The sequence below is a fragment of the Zalophus californianus genome, chromosome 7 (assembly GCF_009762305.2).
Source record: "Zalophus californianus isolate mZalCal1 chromosome 7, mZalCal1.pri.v2, whole genome shotgun sequence".
Classification (NCBI taxonomy): domain Eukaryota; kingdom Metazoa; phylum Chordata; class Mammalia; order Carnivora; family Otariidae; genus Zalophus; species Zalophus californianus.
In genome coordinates, this window is record NC_045601.1 from 97885348 (window position 1) to 97906117 (window position 20770).

At 38.1% G+C, this 20770-nt stretch overlaps 1 long non-coding RNA gene across 2 annotated transcripts in view; it reads right to left on the bottom strand.

Moving 5' to 3' along the window:
* Nucleotides 1-2283: 2283 nt before the first annotated feature.
* Nucleotides 2284-20770, bottom strand: part of LOC113927357 — a 43547-nt gene continuing 25060 nt past the window's right edge. For both annotated transcript variants that reach the window (XR_003521599.2, XR_003521598.2), the window contains 3 exons: nucleotides 15660-15944; nucleotides 13188-13279; nucleotides 2284-5209 (listed from right to left, as the gene is read on the bottom strand). This is a non-coding gene — a long non-coding RNA (uncharacterized LOC113927357). The remainder of the gene's footprint in view (nucleotides 5210-13187; nucleotides 13280-15659; nucleotides 15945-20770) is intronic.

The following is a 20770-nucleotide window of genomic DNA, read 5'->3' on the forward strand; positions in this document are numbered from 1 at the left end:
CATATTCCCACCCAAACATGCACACTCCATTCTACAGAGCACATAAAAGAAAAGACCCTCGATCTAGAAAAAGACTGTTTCATGAGAATGACACTTACTGGGCTTTTCAACAAAAACGTTTTGCCCTACAGACTGGTTGGGCTGCCTCATTTCTACTATAAAACAAGCTCCAACTTGGTCTGGCCTGAAGGGGGAAATGTGAAGTTTGAAAAATGTTTATTTCCCCAGTTTTTTGCAGTGCCCCACTTCCCACATTATTGTGGTCACTTCCTGATTTCCACCCCATGTACCCACAAACTGCCTGATTTCCCTCATGCCCATGGCCTGATCAACACATATGGATCAGTGGTCATTTCCTCAAGGCTCTGCTTTCCGCCATGTGACTGTGCATGGTACTAGTTCACAAAGGAAGTAGTAGTGTAGACAAAAGGCTTTGGATTAGACAGGCTGACAGACACAACTAAGTAGCCCAGGGCCCTCTCTGGGCTCAATTTCCTAGTGTGTAAGATGGAGATTCTTTGACAGTAAATGATGGCAAGGATGTGGAACAAAGGGAACTCTTGTGCACTGTTGGGAATGCAAACTGGTGCAACTGGGGAAAACAGTAGGGTGGTTCCTCAAAAAGTTAAAAATAGAACTACCCTATGATTCAATAATCACACTACTAGGGTTTTTACCTCCCAAACACAAAAACAGTAACTCAAAGGGATACATGCACCTCTATGTTTATAGCAGCATTATTTACCATAGCCAAATTATGGAAGCAGCCCAAGCGTCCACTAATAGATGAATGGAATGTATTCCATATTCCATGTATACACACACACACACACACACACACACACAATGGAATCCTACTATATATATATACAATGGAATATATACAATGGAATACTACTCAGCCATCAGAAAAGATGAAATCTTGCTATTTGCAAGGACATCGATGGAACTAGAGAATCTAATGCTAAGTGAAATCAGAGAAAGACAAATACCATATGATTTCACTCATATGTGGAATTTAAGAAACAAACAAAAAAACAAACAAAGGGGGGGAAAAGAGAGAGAGATAGAAACCAAAACACAGATTCTTCACTACAAGAGTAGTGCAAACTGAGGGTTACCAGAGGGGAGGCGGGGAGGAGTGAAACAGGTGATGGGGATGAAGCAGCACACTTGTGAGGAGAACCGAGTGACGTATGGAAGTGGTGGATCACTGTATTATACACCTGAAACTAATATAACACTGTATGTTAACTCTACTGTAATTTAACATTTTAAAAAATGGAGATTTCTTCCCTCTTGGTGTTGCTGACTGGATGGAATGAGGTAGCAAATACAAAGCTCCAGGCTGAGGGCAGGCACATGGAAGACTCTCCACACTTTCCTGTGGGGATCCTGGTCTTTCCTCCTGAGATAACAAAGTACTTGCCTCCTTAGAGCTAATCTAAGTGTAGTTCTGAAAGTGCATGGAGTTGAAGGACAAGTTTACGAGGCAGAGAGCAGAGGATGGAGGACTTTCAGCTCCAGGGGGTTCTGGGCCCTCATGGGGGGAATATGCTTCTATATACCTACTATGGTCTCAGATGAAAACCTCAGGATGCTGAGAAAGAGAACTCAGTATAATGCTGTGTAAGAATCAAAACCAGAATTGTGCAGATAAAATTTTATTGTGAAAGATATGAATTGGGAATGACAATTTGATGACATGAAATTAACTGATTTTATGTACTGAGATGAAAAAAAAACATTTAAAGTCATTCTTACTGTTAAATGCTTAGCCAATTCAGAGTCCTTTGGGGGAACCAAAATATCCCTTAATATGTTAAAAAAAATGACTTATTTTAGAGCCTTAATAAATCTCTTTGACTTTTTGTTGGCAAAGACTTTAAACCTATCCCTTCCTGAAATTAATTTTGTTCATTAAATAACTTTTGATTCCAAGAAATTTCAAGCTTTCAGATTCCAGGCTTTGACCATGCAGGTGAAACACCAAATCCAGATAATGAGTTTGAGAGAATTTAGCTGATAGTGTGGCTAGATATTTCATTCCCTGAGGTATTTTAGAAAATGAAGTCTGTGGTTGTTAATGTGAAGATAGGAATGCAAGTCACATCACTGTGTCAATCTTTAGTTGGTTGAAGTTTTTTTTTTAATATTTTATTTATTTATTTGAGAGAGAGAGCGGGCTCATGCACGAGCAAGGGGAGGGAGGGCAAGCAGGGGGAGCAACAAGCAGAGGGAGAGGGAGAAAAAGACTCCCTGCTGAGCAAGGAGCCCACCGTAGGGACTCATCCCAGGACTCCAGGATCATGACTGAGCCCAAAGCAAAGGCTTAACCGACTGAGCCCCTCGGGTGCCCCTAGTTTGTTGTAGTTTTTAAATTTAACTAGTGAGTTAGTTATTCCCGCACCATAGTCCATAAAGAATAAGAGGCCACTTAGAAGATTTTATGAAAGATAGCTTGATAACATAAGTTACATAGAGGTGGAAACCAATGAGGAAAACAAAGGTGAGTTCCTGAAATAGAACTAGGAATGAATCCAACAAAAGATTAATTGTTTACTATATGAACCTATTTAGTGACTTTGGTACCAACTTTTTAACCAGATGAGGAAAAATAGTTTGACATTTTATAAATAGGAAATGTTTAACTTTTTACTCTTTCCAGTTTAAATTTTACCTATTTGAAGGACATTTCAAAAATATTCCGGTGCACATTTCGGAATCTTCTAATAAGTCTTCTTAGAATCAAAATTTTATCTTATTGTCAAATTAAATGACTTTTTTCTACCTGATAGTTCAAAAATAAGGACTATTGGGGCGCCTGGGTGGCTCAGTCGTTAAGCGTCTGCCTTCGGCTCAGGTCATGATCCCAGGGTCCTGGGATCGAGCCCCACATCGGGCTCCCTGCTCCGCGGGAAGCCTGCTTCTCCCTCTCCCATTCCCCCTGCTTGTGTTCCTGCTCTCGCTATCTCTCTGTGTCAAATAAATAAAATCTTTAAAAAAAAAAAAGGACTATTATACCATTAGAAAACCTTGCAAGAGAGCAAATCTCAGCAATAGTGTGAATTCCTGGAAGTGATTGTTTTAGGGACTAAAGAGAGAGATACATTTATATCTATATATTTTTTAAGACAAAAAAATTCTGTAGGAATTGCTTGCAACTTTCTATTTCCAGGCTTTGAAGACTTCACATACACCTTACACATCCACTTAATAAACTAGTCTTTTACTTAAAGGATTTTTCCAATAAAGTTTTAGTCTTATCGGGTTTGGGTCCCAGTAAAGGCAGTCACCTTGCAGATTTCAGTAATACATAGCCTTTGGAGAATTCGGCATTCCCAATCTTATATATATTATATAAAAATCTTAGATTTTCTAAGTCCTACTTTCCAGGACTCTATCCCATAGTCTGTTCTACTGAATCATCAGAATATCCCAGAAATTCCAGCATTCTGGCAAAGAAAAAAAAAATGTGTGTGTAGGTAGGTATGTGTGTGTGTATATATGTAATATATATATGTAATATATATTATATTGTATATAAACTATATATGTATCATATATATCATATTAAGGTGTACTTGCAATACTTTTTATCCCTTGGGTATATCCCGAAGTGTTTACACGTTAAAGTACTATTTTTTAAGCCACTTGAAATAATTTTTCTCTGTATAGTTAAGCTACTAACTCAACACAGTAATCTTTATTTTACTTTCTGTTTTTAGGAATTACTTTTGAAATTTAATTTTACTTTTATAATTATATAAAATCTTTACATGTTTCCAAAATCAAATTCCCAAAACAAGGGATAATCCAAAGTGTAGTTTTTAATCTGTGTTTCCTTCACCCTATTCCCAGTATAGGTAACCATTTTTTTTCAGTTTTTTTTTAAATTATTCCCTTGTGTTTTTATGATTTCAAGTATAAGCAAATATATATTCGTATCCCTGCCACATTTGGGGGATAAAAAGTGGAATATTATATATTTTCTTTCATCTTGTTTTTTTCGGGTAACAATAGATCCTACAGAGTATATATCAATAGCAGCATATAGAGATGCTCCTTATTTACAGCTGCATACTTCTCCATCGATGTGTGTCTGAGTCCCCCATTGGCAAACATTTGGGTTATTTCCACCATTTTATTGTTACAAAGGGAGTTGCAATGAATATTCACCTAAAGATTATAAATGAACTTTGGAATTCATTATGGAAAACATAAATATTCTCAGACTATTTTGGAAATTGTTAGATAATTCATAGATTGAAGAGTTTTGTTTGTTTAAACTTTTCTTAGTGTATGTTAGTTATGATTATATAAATATGTTTTCTACATTTTCTCATTTTTATTACATAGTAAAATTCCTTTTGCGTCCAAGTATATGACCAGCTGCTGCAAAAGTTCCACGGATGTGTGACAAAGGTCTAGTCTCTGCTTGTAAAATACAAAGTCCAATATCTACCTACTGATTCAATCTTATTTACTTTACAATCTCTCCGAAATCTTGAGAAAAATGTGTTAATGCCTCTTACAATTTTATTTGTCATTTTCTCTTTACTATTCCAGAAACTTTTTTCTTTATTTCTTTTAAGAAGGCTCATGAATTTTACATCTTCATTGTGGATTATATCTTGCATCAATATAAAATGATCCTTGTTCTCCTGACAAATTATTTTTGCTTTTAATAACGCTGGTATTGCTACCTTTGTCTCCTTTCTTTCCTTCCCCTTCTTCCTTTGCTTCCCACTGCTTATCGTTTTATTTTTAACCTTCACAGCTGAGAACTGGCGGCCCAATTTTCTGGCTAGTAACTGTCCTGAGTTCTTGAACCAAAGAGTATGCAAAGCCTCTCTCAACCTCCAGCAAGATCTTCCATGTCAGGAAGCAAAGCTTTGATAGCTACTGACAGGGGGATCGTCCATCAAGTTTCATAAGATTGTCACTTAATGACATTCCTTCTCAGATTCCTCCTGCCGCTCAGGCTTCATTTCAGTGTCACTTGAATTGATGGTGGATTCATCATTTTTATGTGGGTTCATCTGGGTGAGATACTGGCTATATAAAACGAGGAGAGGTTGAACTGAAGCACATTCCATTTTAAACTGGAAGCCAACTTGTCACGTTTTGAACATTCACTGCTCTTCGGTAATATGATTTGAAAATTAAGTTTGTATCATAAAAGCGTATCTTAAAGAGATCTTAATACCTGAATGATGACACAAAAAAAGAAACAGTGTATCAGAGATGATAAAATGTAGTTATACATTTTTATTCTATAATGTAAATATTTCAGACCTAAAGAAAATATATAACCTGTCCTTTCATTTTGGGGTCAACTTATATTTTTTAAGTACTCATATTTTTATAGTGAGAACTTTAGATGAATTGGAAGTTTCAACAATGATAACTCAATTCTGTTACTCTGATATTTGTTTAAAAATTTTGAGAAAAAAATTGTTGAGCAAACCAAGTTCTTCAAACAATACAAGAGGATCAATATACCATTGACTTTAAAATGGGTAAATGACAACTCTTCTATTAACCAATAAATGTAATTCAATCAATTATTTTTTCTCATGTATTTTTTTAAAGATTTTATTTATTTATTTGACAGAGAGAAAGACAGTGGGAGAGGGAGAAGCAGGCTTCCCGTGGAGCAGGAACCCCAATGTGGGGCTCGCTCCTAGGACCCTGGGATCATGACCTGAGCCGAAGGCAGACGCTTAATGACAGAGCCACCCAGGTGCCCTTTTCTCATGGATTTTTGTTCTTTTCAACAGAAGTATATCCAACGTGTGCCTTAATTTGCCATCTTTGGAGGATTTTTATATTTAAAATATTTTAAAAGACTCTTTAGACAAAGTAGTCCAATCTGCAGCTCAGAAAATATTATCATCATTCTTTTTTTTAAAAGAGTTTATTTATTTATTTATCTATTAGAGAGACAGAGAGCACAAGTAGGCAGAGAGGCAGACAGAGGGAGAGGGAGAAGCAGACTACCCCCTGAGCAGGGAGCTGGATGCTATGCAGGACTGATCCCAGGAGCCTGGGATCATGACCCCAGCTGAAGGCAGATGCTTAACCAACTGAGCCCCTAGGTGCCCCTATTATCATCATTCTTACAGACCATAAATTAAAACTCCTCCATCTTTCAAGTTGGAGAACGGGTCTCCAAATCACAGGACTAATTTTTTTTCACTTTTTAATTTGAAATAGTTTCAAATTTATAGAGAAGTTGCAAAAACAGGAAAAAGAATCCTATATAACCCAAATTCATCAAATGTTAACATTTTGCCACATTTACTTTTCCAGTCTCTTTCTCTTCATCTCACTCTCTTTTCTCTTTCGATGTGCACACACACACCCAGAACAAGAACATCCTCTCACACAACCACATTGCAATGGTAAGTTTAACAATGATACCATAATCAATACCTATCATCCAGTCTGTATTCAAATTCTTCTAATTTTCCCAATCATGCCCTTATGGCAACCTAGGATCCAACCCAGGATTCTGAGTTGCATTTAGCTGCCATGCCCCTTTCATCTCCTTTCGTCTGGAAGAGTTCCTCAGCCTTTCTTTGGACACAATGGTTGTGAAGAGTGCAGAAAGTGGTTTAGAACAGGAGCTAGTTTATACTCTTCTCACCCCCTTCCGGGGTTGGCTTTGCCTTAGCAGATGAAACTTGGTGTCTGCTCTTTTTTTTTTTTTTTTTAGATTTTATTTATTTCTTTGTGTGTGTGTGTGTGTGAGAGAGAGAAAAGGAGAGAGAGAGAGAGAGAAAGCACAACCAGAGGGAGTGGGAGGCAGAAGGAGAAGCCAGTTCTCTGCTGAGCAGGGAGCCCCATGCAGGACTTGATCCCAGGACCCTGGGATCATGACCTGAGCCGAAGGCAGACGCTTAACTGACTGAGCCACCCAGATGTCCGGTGTCTGCTCTTCTAACCTTCCAGAATCTATTCCTTAAGGATGAATAAACCCAACAATTCATTTTCATGAGTTTTTATGTGTAGCATCTGAATCCACACACACATACAAAAACTCAAAGCATACCTAAAAATAGTAGTAATTGCGGCAGTGGTAGCTTGTATTACATGGAGCTTGCTCTGTTTCATATATTTACTCATTTGCTCCTTATGGTAACTCCACGAGAGTAATACAAGTATTTTTTTTATATCCTTTTTATAACAGGAAACTGAGGCACAAAGAAGTTAAGTAACTGGACAAAATTGCACAGCTAGAGTATGGCAAAACCTGAACTTCAACCCCAACAATCTGGCACTAGAAGCTTCTATGGGTTCCTTCTCTCTCAAATAAATCTCCCCACCACTTTTATAAGCAGTCAGCCTGGAGAATGAGTACCTGGCCTTTATGATAGGTTGGCATGTGATACAGGTAGTAAAATTCATAAGAACAACGTTCCGGTCTGCTTCGTAAGCCCCATACTCTCCATCTGATCTAGGTGGGAAAAGAAGACCCAGAGAAGCAGTAAGTTAGCAACAGACAGCAATTCCCTGAAAGCAGGAAATGGCAGGATCTGAACAAAGTGTCACTGAGCCATATTAAGTAAGTGAAATATTTACTTAGCTGGCAGGGGTAAATATTACATTTTTAATTGTTACCCACTTTAACAACAGGTAGCTTGTATCTCCTGCATATGGAAGATCATATTATGTATTTTAGAAGGAACCCATATCGAAGAAAGGGTCTCTGGGAGCAATACCCATTCATGAAAAGACAAAAGCTTAAGAATCTTTACTAAGAAGTACACATGTGTTGATATATTAGTATTACATAAAGAAAACACTGTTCCCACAAAACTCAAGGGAGCTGTTAAGAGTAGGGAAAGTTTAAGAAGATAAGTTTTTCCTTGAATGTGTGAGTTTTAGAATGGGTTTAGAAAACCAAGGAGCTGGGGCGCCTGGGTGGCTCAGTCGGTTAAGCGACTGCCTTCGGCTCAGGTCATGATCCTGGAGTCCCGAGATCGAGTCCCACATCGGGCTCCCTGCTCGGCAGGGAGTCTGCTTCTCCCTCTGACCCTCTTCCCTCTCGTGCTATCTCTCATTCTCTCTCTCTCAAATAAATAAATAAAATCTTTAAAAAAAGAAAACCAAGGGGCTAAGGGGAGTTAAGAGTGTTCGGAGCAGGGTAAAGATAATATAGCTGCGAGGGGACCACACACAGGAGGACCGACAGAGAGGGCGGAGTCCGGGGCTCGCTCCAGAAAGCGAAAGGATGCAAAGAACAAGTGTGATCGTGTGATCAGCATTAACCTGTTCACTAGATGGCTTAAAAAAAAAAAAAAAAAAAAAAAAAAAACGAGCTGAGAGTCATACCTGTTAGGAAGAAGAGACTATCTTAAAGGAGAAAAGACTTTTGGATGAAGAGGGATTTTTGTTTCATTTTTTTTTTTAATAATGTCAAACCAACGAAGCTTGAAAGAGGAGTATGAAAACGGCCTCCTGGCTCAGGGTCAGAAGAAAAGCACTGAGGCTTTATAGAAAGTGATGTGTTCATGCGCAGTGAAGCTGAAGTCAGGCAGCTGCTCGCTGAGGTGAAAGTGAGTAGGGTAGAAATGTTGATTTCCCCACACTATGCATTTTGTCATAGACATTCATGAAAAATGAAATGGTAATTGGACACTGTAATGAGGTCAAGGGAGGGATCCCTTTTAAGTAAAGAGAGAACACTATACACTGGTTACAAATTCCATATCTGAGACTGTGTCTAACCAGTTGATATAAAATCAACTCCTGGGCCCCTGGGTGGTTCAGTCAGTTAAGCGTCTGCCTTCGGCTCAGGACGTGATCCTGGGTCCTGGGATGGAGCTCCACATCGGGCTCTCTACTCAGCGGAGAGTCTGTTTCTCCCTCTCCCTCTGTATGTGCAAGGTCTCTCTCTCTTTCTCTCAAATAAATAAATAAATCTTAAAAAAAAACTACTTGTGAGAACAGCTTTAATGACTCCAGTCATTGTAAAGATGTTCAGAAGAAACAGGAAATATGAGAAATAAAAACATTTGTGAAGAAAATTGTGGGGATTCTAGAAATAAAACTTCAAACTTTTGTGTACAAGGCCATACTGCATATACCTTAAATTAAAAGGAAGGAAACAGAAGGATGCCTGGCTCAGCTGGTAAAGCATTCAACTCTTAATCTCAGGGTTGTGAGTTCAAGCCCTACATTGGGTGTGGTGCCCACTTAAAACAAAAATTTAAAAATAACCCACCAAAAGAAAAGGCAGAAGGAAGGAACCAGAGAAATGTGATCATATAAAAATACCAAAGTTTTACATATGAAGGTTCAAGGCAAACTTAGAAATAATAGTAACCATGGCAGGCATAGTTAACACTTGTGTAGTCCTTACTCTGTAGATGAGCAGAAGTCCTACTGAGACACTAATTTTTTCATCGCATCTCAGAGTTTTGGAAAAAAAATAGAAGATGGATTTAGTAATCGACTCAGTAAAAACATTTGCTAAACACTAGGCATATAGAGATGAATTCACTATGGCCCCTTTTGGTCAATGAGCCCCCCAATCCAATGGAACTGGCAGATAACTACAGTCCATTGCTCCGGTGGCTACCAAGGACGAGGGTAACAAACATGAAGCTAATGAAAATTTGTTTTAGTGACGCGTGGGGTTCCACTCAGTAGACTCCAAGAAACCCGCAGCCTTCCAGCCCCTCTTTTATCCCGAGAGGATCCTGGATCACTCATGATACTCTTTGGCGTTCTTAGCATTGTCTTACTCTAACACTTGACTCTGCTACCACCTCACCGCACACACACACATACCAAGGAAGGACGGTCTCAGTTGATTATTCTATCCACATTGTTACCACTTCTGTTACAATCAGTCTTGCCAAGTGGACCTTGCTGTTATTACCAAGGGGGGCTTCATCTCACTTCTGTTGGAGCTCTCCTACTAGAATTCCAAAAGGTTGTCTGGCTCCCGAAGATAATTTTTTTGTAATTTTCTCTCTAAAGCAACTTGAAATACCTCTACTCTGATCAGCCTTGAATAATTTTCTTAACCACCTAGTAGCGAGGTTAAGAAACACACACACACACACACACACACACACACACACACGCCTTTGCCATTAATCTAAATTTCAGTGTTCTGATGCCTGAACATCAATCCCAACTCCTCCACCCCCTCCCCCAAATTCCCAGGCGAATCTTCTTTTTTTTTTTTTTAAGATTTTATTTATTTGACAGCGAGAGAGGGAACACAAGCAGGGGCAGTGGGAGAGGGAGAAGCAGGCTTCCTGCAGAGCAGGGAGCGCGATGCGGGGCTCAATACCAGGACCCTGGGATCATGACCTGAGCCAAAGGCAGACGCTTAATGACTGAGCCACCCAGGCGCCCTTTCCAAGGCAAATCTAATTGAGTCTTTGAGGCAGCCAGGCACACCCGTTTCCCCTGGGGACACAGTCACCTGCGTGCTTTGCTGTTTCATTCTGTGAGGGAGACACACCTGAAATGTGAGCTTTAGTGAATGAAAAGTAATCATGTAACAGTGCCTCCAGCTTACTTCAGCAAAAGAAAGGAAGTGAAAGTTAAGCCCTGGGTATATCCTTTTCACTGGAGAATCACCAAATCACAGTGACTCAGCAGCATCGTACTTTTCTGGCATTGGTACCTACTACTATTCCATTATGACCCAAACATTGCTCCAAACGTGTTGCTCTATCAAACCTCACCAATGTTGCTAGAAAGAAACATATTTGATGCAGGAAAAATATATTTGTTACACGAAAAGAAAAGAGAGATTGCATGGCAGAAGCAGGCAGTGATTCAGTACAGATCAAAGTTCTTTTTCAAAAGGAGTTTGTCGTTAGTTCACGCTCTTAGATGCGAGCTTTTGTTGACTCATTGTACAATATTCAAAGCTTCACTGAGCTAATGTTTAGAAATCCTTTCATTATGGAAGCAAAGTCCAATATCAAATTCTTAAAAGCATGTGACTGGGTCTATTCATACCTGGGTGCCCACACAGAGCATGACTAAAAAAATGGCATGGTAACTGGACATGGAAGGAAGGTCAATAAAGGATGACTTTTCATCAGAAATAAGAAAGAACACTACAGATTGGCCCACAGCTTCCCTCTGCACTGACATTCAAATGCATACGTACACATTCTCACATGAAAACTCTTTTTTAATTTTTTTAAGATTCTATTTATTTGAGAGCAAGCAAGAAAGAGAGAACGAGCAGGGGGGAGTGACAGAAGCAGAGGAAGAAGCAGCAGACTCCGCACACAGCAGGGAGCCCCCCGCCCCACCCGTGCAGGACTCTATCCCAGCACCCTGGGATCATGACCTGAGCCGAAGGCAGACACTTAACCGGCCGTAATACTCCTCTGACCTCTGTCACCACTGTTTTATCTGTTCTTGAGATTTATATAATTCGAAACTATCAGATACATACTTTAATTTTAACTAATTTTTTAAAATGCAAGACATTTGAAAGGTGTTTCTCTCTCAGCTCTGACCTCCAGCCACTCAACACTTCTACCCAAGGCAATCAACAATACCGGCTTCATGTGCATCTCTACAGAAATATTTATTCATATACATGCAAATACACATGCATATACATGGTTTTCCTCCTCACACAAGTCTACAGAATGTTGTACACACAATGTCCTTTACTTGCATTTTACACACACACACACACACATCACGGATACTGTTCCTATTCAAGACTTTCCTGATCTTTATTCTGCTGCAGAGTATTCCTTTCATGAACCAACCCCTTACCGATAAATACTTATTTATTGCCTAATTTTTTGCTATGATAAACCTTTTAGATATGTTATTCCAGACACAGGGAAGGAAATCTGTGGGAAAACATTCTTAGAAGTGGAATTGTTGGGTCAAAGCACATATGTATTTGCAATTTTTATAGATTTATAAAATTATTCCAATGACAGAGTTTTCCAGTTTAAACTCCACGGGCCTGTTTTCTCACACATTTACCAATGTAGGCTGTTGTTAAACTTTGGGATCTTTGCCAATCTGATAAGAAAAAAAATTTCCTCTTTGTAGATCTAATTTGCATTTCTCCTATTGTGAGTGCAGTTGAGCATATTTTCATGGGTATAAGGGCAATTTGTAGATCCTTTTCTGTGCACTTTTTATACCGCTTCTTCATGTTCCTATTTGATTGTTGTTTATTTTTGAAGATATTTCTTATATTCTAGGAAATTTAGCCTTTAATTGTGAAAAGTCTTGCAAATATTTTCCTCAAGTTCTTGTTTCTCTCTTGTCTTTCCTATATTAGCATTTGCCATACGGATTTTTTTTTTTTTTTTTGCAGTTGAATTTTATTGTATGGCTTCTGACCTGTCCACTCAAAGATTATAAGAGAAGATTCTCCCATGAGTTCTTTTGGTGTTTTAATTCTTTTGGTGTTTTAATCGTTTTTTTTTTTTTGTTGAAATGTCTGATTCATCTGGAATTTACTTGGGTACGAGATGTTAGGTGCAGATATAACTTCATCTTTTTCCAGATGATCGTTCGAGTTTACAAACACCATTTATTAAATAACTGCCTTTTCCCTATTGATTCAAAATGGCATTTTTATCATATTCTAAATTCTATTTGTGTTAGAGCACATTTCTATAACAAGAAACCAACCCGTGAAGATTCTCCTATAGCCCTGTGATCAAATAGGACCCAAACAGAGGTCTTGATTCCCTCTGAAGTTATGCTCGCAGGCCAGGGAATCAGCAGACAGCATAGCACGTTCAAGGAACCACACTCAATGAACTACATGCAATAGAACCATCGGAAAGGAACTTTAAAATAAACATTTCAAATGTCAAAGAGATAGAGGAAGGAAGAGAATCTATAAAGCAGGAAAAGAATTTTCTAAGAAAAGGACATGCAGATTTGAAAGAGTGTTAAATGGAACAGATTGGGTTATAATATACTGATTTGACCTGAATTGAGCACTAAGCTGACCAATTATTAACTAAGCTGTGTTGTACATTTTGCCTAAGAATAGAAAAAAGAAATGAAGGAAGCAAATACAAATTGGATGATTAAAATGTTTTGATTATTCTAAAGTTATTTAGAAAAATTACTTTAAAAGAATCATTCTACATGTTTTGTCTCAACTTCTGCAGTCATTGATAGTAATTTTTATTGAGAGAAAAGGGGCATCATTTTACCTGAGTTAACACATGTTGCAGGTAGGAGCAGACAAAAGCTACTGATGAGAGAAGCATCATATTGTAATTTGTCTTTGCGGATTGAAGGTAACCTTGAAAACCAACACAAGTTAAAGGCGTTTCTAATCAGTAAGTTAAGCAATAAGGGATATGGACACAGTACAGAGTTATGATTATCAGCCCAGGGAGTCCAGGTGGGTACAATTTATTGTATATAAAAATAAATAAGAGCGGGGAAGTAGTGTTATTGTGTAGCATTTACGAATGTGGTTAGCTACAAATAACAGAAACTTAAAAACCTTAGCTTAAATACTATGCTTGCCCTGTACAACAAAAAGTTTGGGGAAGTGCAACATTGCTCTGGAGTCTCACCAGGATTTCCTGTTTTTTACTTCCACCACCCTGAGCACGAGGCTTTTCGTCTTCATGCTTGTCACCTCTTAGCAGCAAGAGAGCTGCTGCACACCCACGTATTACATCTATACCCCAGCAGGGAGACCAAGGGATGGGGAAGCAGGAAGGCTGGATCTGTGTCAGGAAAATCAAAGCTTCCACAGAAACCCTCCGCATGAATGTCGTGCAACACTGCAGGGTCCCATGACCCTTCCGGCTGCAAGACAGTCCGATGATCCAGATAGTTTTAATTGGGCACCGTGAATAAAATTCGGGTCTTTTAGAAAGAAAGAGGGGATACACATTGGCATCAGCAGATACAGGGTTATGCCCGGGCCTCACGTGGTATTATGTCTCTATTGACTATGAAACACTCAGAAAGTTAGGGGATATTCCAACACATCTACTTTAAAAATATATATTTTATTTATTTATTTGAGAGAGAGAATGAGATAGAGAGAGCATGAGAGGGGGTAGGGTCAGAGGGAGAAGCAGACTCCCTGCTCAGCACGGAGCCCGATGAGGGACTCGATCCTGGGACTCCAGGATCATGACCTGAGCCGAAGGCAGTCGCTTAACCAACTGAGCCACCCAGGCACCCAACTTTTTTTTTTTTTTTTTAAGATTTTATTTATTTATTTGACAGGGAGAGAGACAGCAAGAGAGGGAACACAAGCAGGGGGAGTGGGAAAGGGAGAAGCAGGCTTCCTGCCGAGCAGGGAGCCTGATGTGGGTCTCGATTCCAGGACCCTGGGATCATGACCTGAGCCAAAGGCAGTCGCTTAACCAACTGAGCCACCCAGGCGCCCCCCAACACATCTACTTTTGATAAACACATATTCTCATTCATTTTTGCTTAGTCCTTCCTACTAAGGCAAAAGGTGAACTAAAGCACTCCAAAAATTTCCTCTCATTTTGTTATGACAAACCGGTCCATCTTTCTTTATCCACGACTGCAAAATGTAAAAGCTTATGAAAACAGAGAAAAAAAGTCATAGCCAATTTTGTGGCAAAAACTTGATCTGACCCAAGAAAAAGATATTTAGAGTCTTCATTCATATGAATTCGTGTGAACGTTTATTTCATATGTTGCAGAAATATTAATGTTTGATTAAGGAGTGCTGCCCCAGACTCTGCTTGAAATAAGATGTAATAAACAGTATAATCTAAATTTGAAAATTTCTGAATTCCTAAATACTTCTATTCAATGATTTGAATAGGGGATTGTGGAAGCACACTTAAGATAAACTCAATGTAAATACACAGTTTAGCAGAAAGCATAGGGTGGTGGCATAAGTAACTATAATTTAAAAAAAAAGAAAGAAATCCTGAAATTTTGAGAACCTAGAAAAAGTTCAAATTAATTTGCTGCTTAGAATTGAGTAATTTAAACCATTTCTATAGTCACTTATGATGAAGACATCAAGAATTATATCTAAATTTTAGGGGTGCCTGGGTGGCTCAGTGGGTTAAGCGTCTGCCTTCAGTTCAGGTCATGATCCCAGGGTCCTGGGATTGAGCCCCGCATCATCACATCAGGCTCCCTGCTTGGTGGGGAATTGGCTTCTCCCTCTCCCTCTGCTCCTCCTTCCCCCACTTGTGCTTTCTTTCTCTCAAATAAATAAATAAAATCTTTAAAAAAAAGGATTGTTTTTAAATTTTAAACATTACATACATTTGAATGCTAAACTAGTCCTAGGACTAGTCCCAGAAATATCACTGGCCAGTACGACTCAATGTTAATATTTGCCCCCCTGTATCCCTGCAGGATGTCCAGTGTAAAAGCTAAAGTAGCTACACTAGAAGTCTTCCCTCTTGTTTGCTCCTCTGAGATGATCCTCTACCTGAAAATATCTAAGCAGAGACTTCTTAGCATTGCCATGCAAATGATACCTAGTGGTTCCCTATGAATACTCTGGGTGATATTCAAACTCCTACGGTAACACATTGATTTCCATGATAAATAATAACCAAGGTATTTGATGTGTCATCTTGTTCAATATCTGTATTATGTTGTACAAGGAAGATATACAAGTAGCATATAAAGAGTACTGTAGGTAAAAAAGGTAGTAAGCTCACCTTACTTGAGCTCTCTGCAGGGCTGCCATGGGAGAGCTGAGCCCCATGGAAGTGATGAGGGCAGGGGGCAGGCACAGCACACAAGTAGGGAGGCAGAGGTTGTTAAAATACACATTCTGATTTAGTAGGCCTGGAGTTGGGCCCTAGATTCTGCATTTCTCCCAAACTTCCAGGTGATGCAGATGCTGATGGGTGGACCACATTTTGAATAACAAGGCCCTAAAGCTTCTTCCAGCCGTGAGTTATAATCCTCTATAAAGAGATTCATATAATCTGTGAAATGAACTACAAAATACAGAGTTATAATAGTTTACTACTGTTAGTCGCTGGGGAGGACAGCCTACATCTCCGAATACACAAAGTCTTAGGGGAACTCCATGTGATTTAGCAATCTAGCTAGTTTGCCAAGAGGATAATGAAAAACATAATTGAGATGTGGGCGAAAACCTCCAAAGACTAAAAGCCTTTGCTCTGACATGCACCCTGAATATGGTTGTCCCTATGCCAAGATTTTACTAAAAGGTAATTAAGCCTAACCTTGAAAAAACATGTGCTCTCAAGAGTCTCTTGAACCCTCTCAGCCTCAAGTGGAGTTAGGCAATTCTGGAGGACTCCGTTAACATCTTAGGTCTATTACTTGCAAGGAACATGTAGATCCCATAAACAAATAAGATGTTACTTAGATAATAGGCCATAAAAGAAGTAGGTCAAAGTGGAGAACCACAATAATCAAGAAGGACAAAAAGGAATTCAGAGTGAACCATTTCTACAAGGGCTGTTCTACTAGATTTAAACTGGTCTCCTCGTTTCTAGAAACTTCAATACCGATTTATGTTTCTTACCATAGCCAAAGTCATCCTCCCCAAAGAGAATTTTTTACATGCTGTTCTGCTGTGAAGTCTAACAGAGAAAAAGAAATCCTCACTCTTTTTTAGAGAAAAAGAAAGGCTCACAATTCTGTAGGTTTTCCCAAAAGCATACAGTTGTGAAACCACAACTACGGTCAAGATATTGTAACACTACCGGGGCGCCTGGGTTGCTCAGTGGGTTAAATGTCTGCTTTCAGCTCAGGTCATGATCCCAGGGTCCTGGGATGAGCCCTGCGAAGCCGCAGGTTCCCTGCTCAGTGGGGAGTCTGCTTCTCCCTCTGCCTCTGCCCTCGCCCTGCACATGCTCACTCTCTCTCTCCTTCAAATAAATAAATAAAATCTTAACAAAAAAAGATATTGAACACTTCTGTCATGCCCCAATCCTTCCCTGTCCCTATACAGACAGTCCTTTCTGAAATCCCAGCCCTTGGCAACCAGTGATTGGCCTTCCGTGTCTATAGTTTTTTCTATTCCCAAATGTCATTTAGGGCCTTCTGAACTGGCTTCCTAACTTTGCACGATACTTTAGAGATTTGTCAATGTGGTGGCCTGTGTCAGGAATTTGGTCCTTTCTGTTGCTGCACAGGATTCCCATTGCAGTGCCATGAGGAGCCATATTGGAGCCTATGGCAAAAGGAAAACTATGCCCCCCTACATACATGTTTTTATGTATTTTATGGGTATTTTCTTTCTAGAACACTTAAGTAGCTAAAAAATATTGAAAATTTGAAAAATAGGTACATTAAAATTCACATTGAGTATAAAAATTTTATTTATACCGAAGCAGAATTTATTATTATTTTACTTTCCTGGCTTTAATGGAAGCAAACTCATCATTAGTATTTTCAAAAATCACTTCTTTGCTTATCTTATTTTCTTTTGCAGAAGATTATTGCACTAAGGTTAGCATTGTTAAAAAAAATCTCAATCTCACTTCAAGGGGCACCTGGCTGGCTCAGTTGGTGGAGTGTGCGACTCTTGATCTCAGTGTTGTGAATTCAAGCCCCATGTTGGATGTAGAGATTACTTAAAAATAAAATCTTAAAAAAAAAAAAAGATCACTTCCAAATTTGGATAAGATCACTCTAAGTAAAATTTGTCAGTTTTAGAAAATCCAAATTCAATATTGATTTTACATTACAACTTATTGATATTGTTTATTGCTTAAAACTATTTCAGATGAAATTTCTATAGGACTTAAATTATCATAATATTTAAGAGCCAAATCAGTGGCTGGTTTTTGTAAATCAGATGTAATCATAGAAAATAATAGTTTTCTATTTACAAATTTAAAATCTGAAAATGCTTTATTTAATTTTTCATATCTCCACCTCAAGTGTGAAATTAGGATACTTATACTTTCCATGGGTTTGGCTTGAAGTACATTTTTTTTTCATAATGATTGATACTCTCCTGCAGTGATTTGTAAATTTCTTTCTTCTTAATTTTCCTTTTCATTTATTTTCAAATTCTGGAAGTATATTCATATCTCTTGTTAAAGTTTTACATTCATCAAATATGCTTTAAAAGGAATTTAGTCATTTGTTATAAGCAAAGGGATAGGCCTTCTATTAAGCATGCAACACATGTATAGTCACATGGTTTTTTTTTTTAAAGATTTTGTTTATTTATTTGACAGAGAGATACACAGCGAGAGAGAGAACACAAGCAGGGGGAGTGGGAGAGGGAGAAGCAGGCTTCCCACTGAGCAGGGAGCCCGATGCTGCGGGGCTCGATCCCAGGACCCTGGGATCATGACCTGAGCTGAAGGCAGACGTTTAACGACTGAGCCACCCAGGTGCGACCCACATGTTTTTAATATACAACTTTATTAACTTTTTTTGTTGGTTTAAAACATCATTCCATACACATAAGTCTCATAAAAATGTGTGATCTATTGCACCAAGATGCTTTCAGTTACTGCATATTGTATTTTGTCATTTGATATTATATCTTTTAATATTTGATAAATGTTTTTAATTTTTATATAAAGTGCCTTGATGCAATTGATCTTTATGCAAATGATCAGGTGTTCCATAATATCATTCTTAAGACAGACATCTGACATTGAATTCACCAAAAAAACTATATGTGCTTTATACCATACTAAAAACAGTTTACTTTTCGCACTTGATCTTAGCCAAAAGGCCAAGAAGCAATTAGTTTACATTTTGATTCACAGAAGCAACATTTTTGCATATTAAGACTATGAGCTGAGTATTGCATAAATTTGGCATAATCAATTTTAGGAGGAAATACCATGCTTGCTCCGTTATCATATCCCTGGCCATGAGCATTTTTATGTTAATACCATCTTTTCCAATTTATTAAAAATTTCACAAGCTAGACCATATCCAGTTGTCTTATTTCAGTAGTCCGTAGAACTTTCTTTTATTGATGCCATTATTCCTAATGTGAATATACCTAATAATCTCACACACCTGCTCACAATGAGCTATATAAGATATACAATCAAAGTTATTTTCCTTCTTTTATTCTCAATAATTTTTCAGATTTACTATGATCTCCTAGTAGCACTACTAAATTGCTTGAATTTTATTAGACAAATAAATCATGGATTCATTTTTATGATTAGGCATTTGATTAGCTTTATTGACATTAATTATCTATAAAGTTCGACTAAATTCAGAAATTCCAGCATCTAGACTTCCAATAATCTATTGCTATTTTCTAAGAGGTAAATTAATTTTGCACCAAACATAACATCTAAAATAACTTGCAAAATATTCCACAATTTTTGTTCTCTAATTTTATTTCCTTCTGCAAAGCATTATCTATTAAACAGTTTGAATAACTTTTAAAAAAAATACTTCCATTTTAGAAAAGCATTATGGTAAAACGTGGCATTTTTATGGCAAAAAAAGTGCTTAAATCTTACAATCTTTGAACCTGTTTTTGAGTTGCAAATATCTGATTTTGAAACCTGTTTTTGAGTTGCAAATATGATTTTGTAGTATCACTGATAAAAAGTATGCATGATAAAAATAAAGACAAAGAGTTTTTAGAATAAATGAGCCAGTCACGATGAATTAATTTGCCTTTAGAACATTTTTTTAAAAATAGTCTCTTGAATGGGGCACCTGGGTGGCTCAGTCGTTAAGCGTCTGCCTTCAGCTCAGGTCATGGTCCCCGGGTCCTGGGATCCAGTCCCGCATCGGGCTCCCTGCTCCACAGGAAGCCTGCTTCTCCCCCTCCCACTCCCCCTGCTTGTGTTCCCTCTCTCGCTGTGTCTCTCTCTCTGTCAAATAAATAAATAAAATCTTTAAAAAAAATAGTCTCTTGAAATCCTCAGCCACTATGTGAAACAGATTCACTATAATCTGATTAGGTCCATTAAAATCACTTTTTTTGCTGAAAATTGGTGGCCACAGTGGAGCATTATTAAAATTTATTATAAATGGCATTTTCTTGCTCTCTTGTTTATACTCTTATTTCCTAGTTTCTGAAATGTACATTTCCTTTACTTCAGTTTTTCTCTTCACAATTCAAAAATGATTCTTTAGGTAACTCTGAATTTGCTAGTTCTATTCTAATAATGACAATACCATTTTTGGCTGTCAAAGTACTGTGTTTTCTAGTCAAACTCGTAACTGCCCCACATAATTTGATCCATTTCTATACGCATTCTTTCTCCTTTTCCTGAACATCACATCATCAAATGGCTTTTTAAATGCCATATTTCTGAAAAATGAGTTTTTAGTATAAATTTACAACATATTTATTTTTGATCCATATAAGGCTGAGGTAAATATAATATAGTGAATTCAAATTACCTCAATTCATGTAAATTATGATATTTAACAATCAAATCTATGTACATAAAATTTTGGTATCAAATTATGATATTTAACAATCAAATCTACATACGTAAAATTTTGGTATCAAAAATATAGAAACTCCCGGGCGCCTGGGTGGCTCAGATGGTCGAGCAACTGCCTTCGGCTCAGGTCATGATCCTGGAGTCCCGGGATCGAGGCCCGCATCGAGCTCCCTGCTCAGCAGGGAGTCTGCTTCTCCCTCTGACCCTCCCCCCTCTCATGATCTCTATCTCTCATTCTCTCTCTCTCTCAAATAAATAAATAAATAAATAATATGTAGAAACTCCCCTGTGAGCTGTTGGTAGAAAGGCAAACTGGTACAGCAGCATGGCGGTTCCTCAAAAACTCAAAAATAGAATTACCATATGGCCAGTTATTCAACTTTTGGATATATAGACCAAAG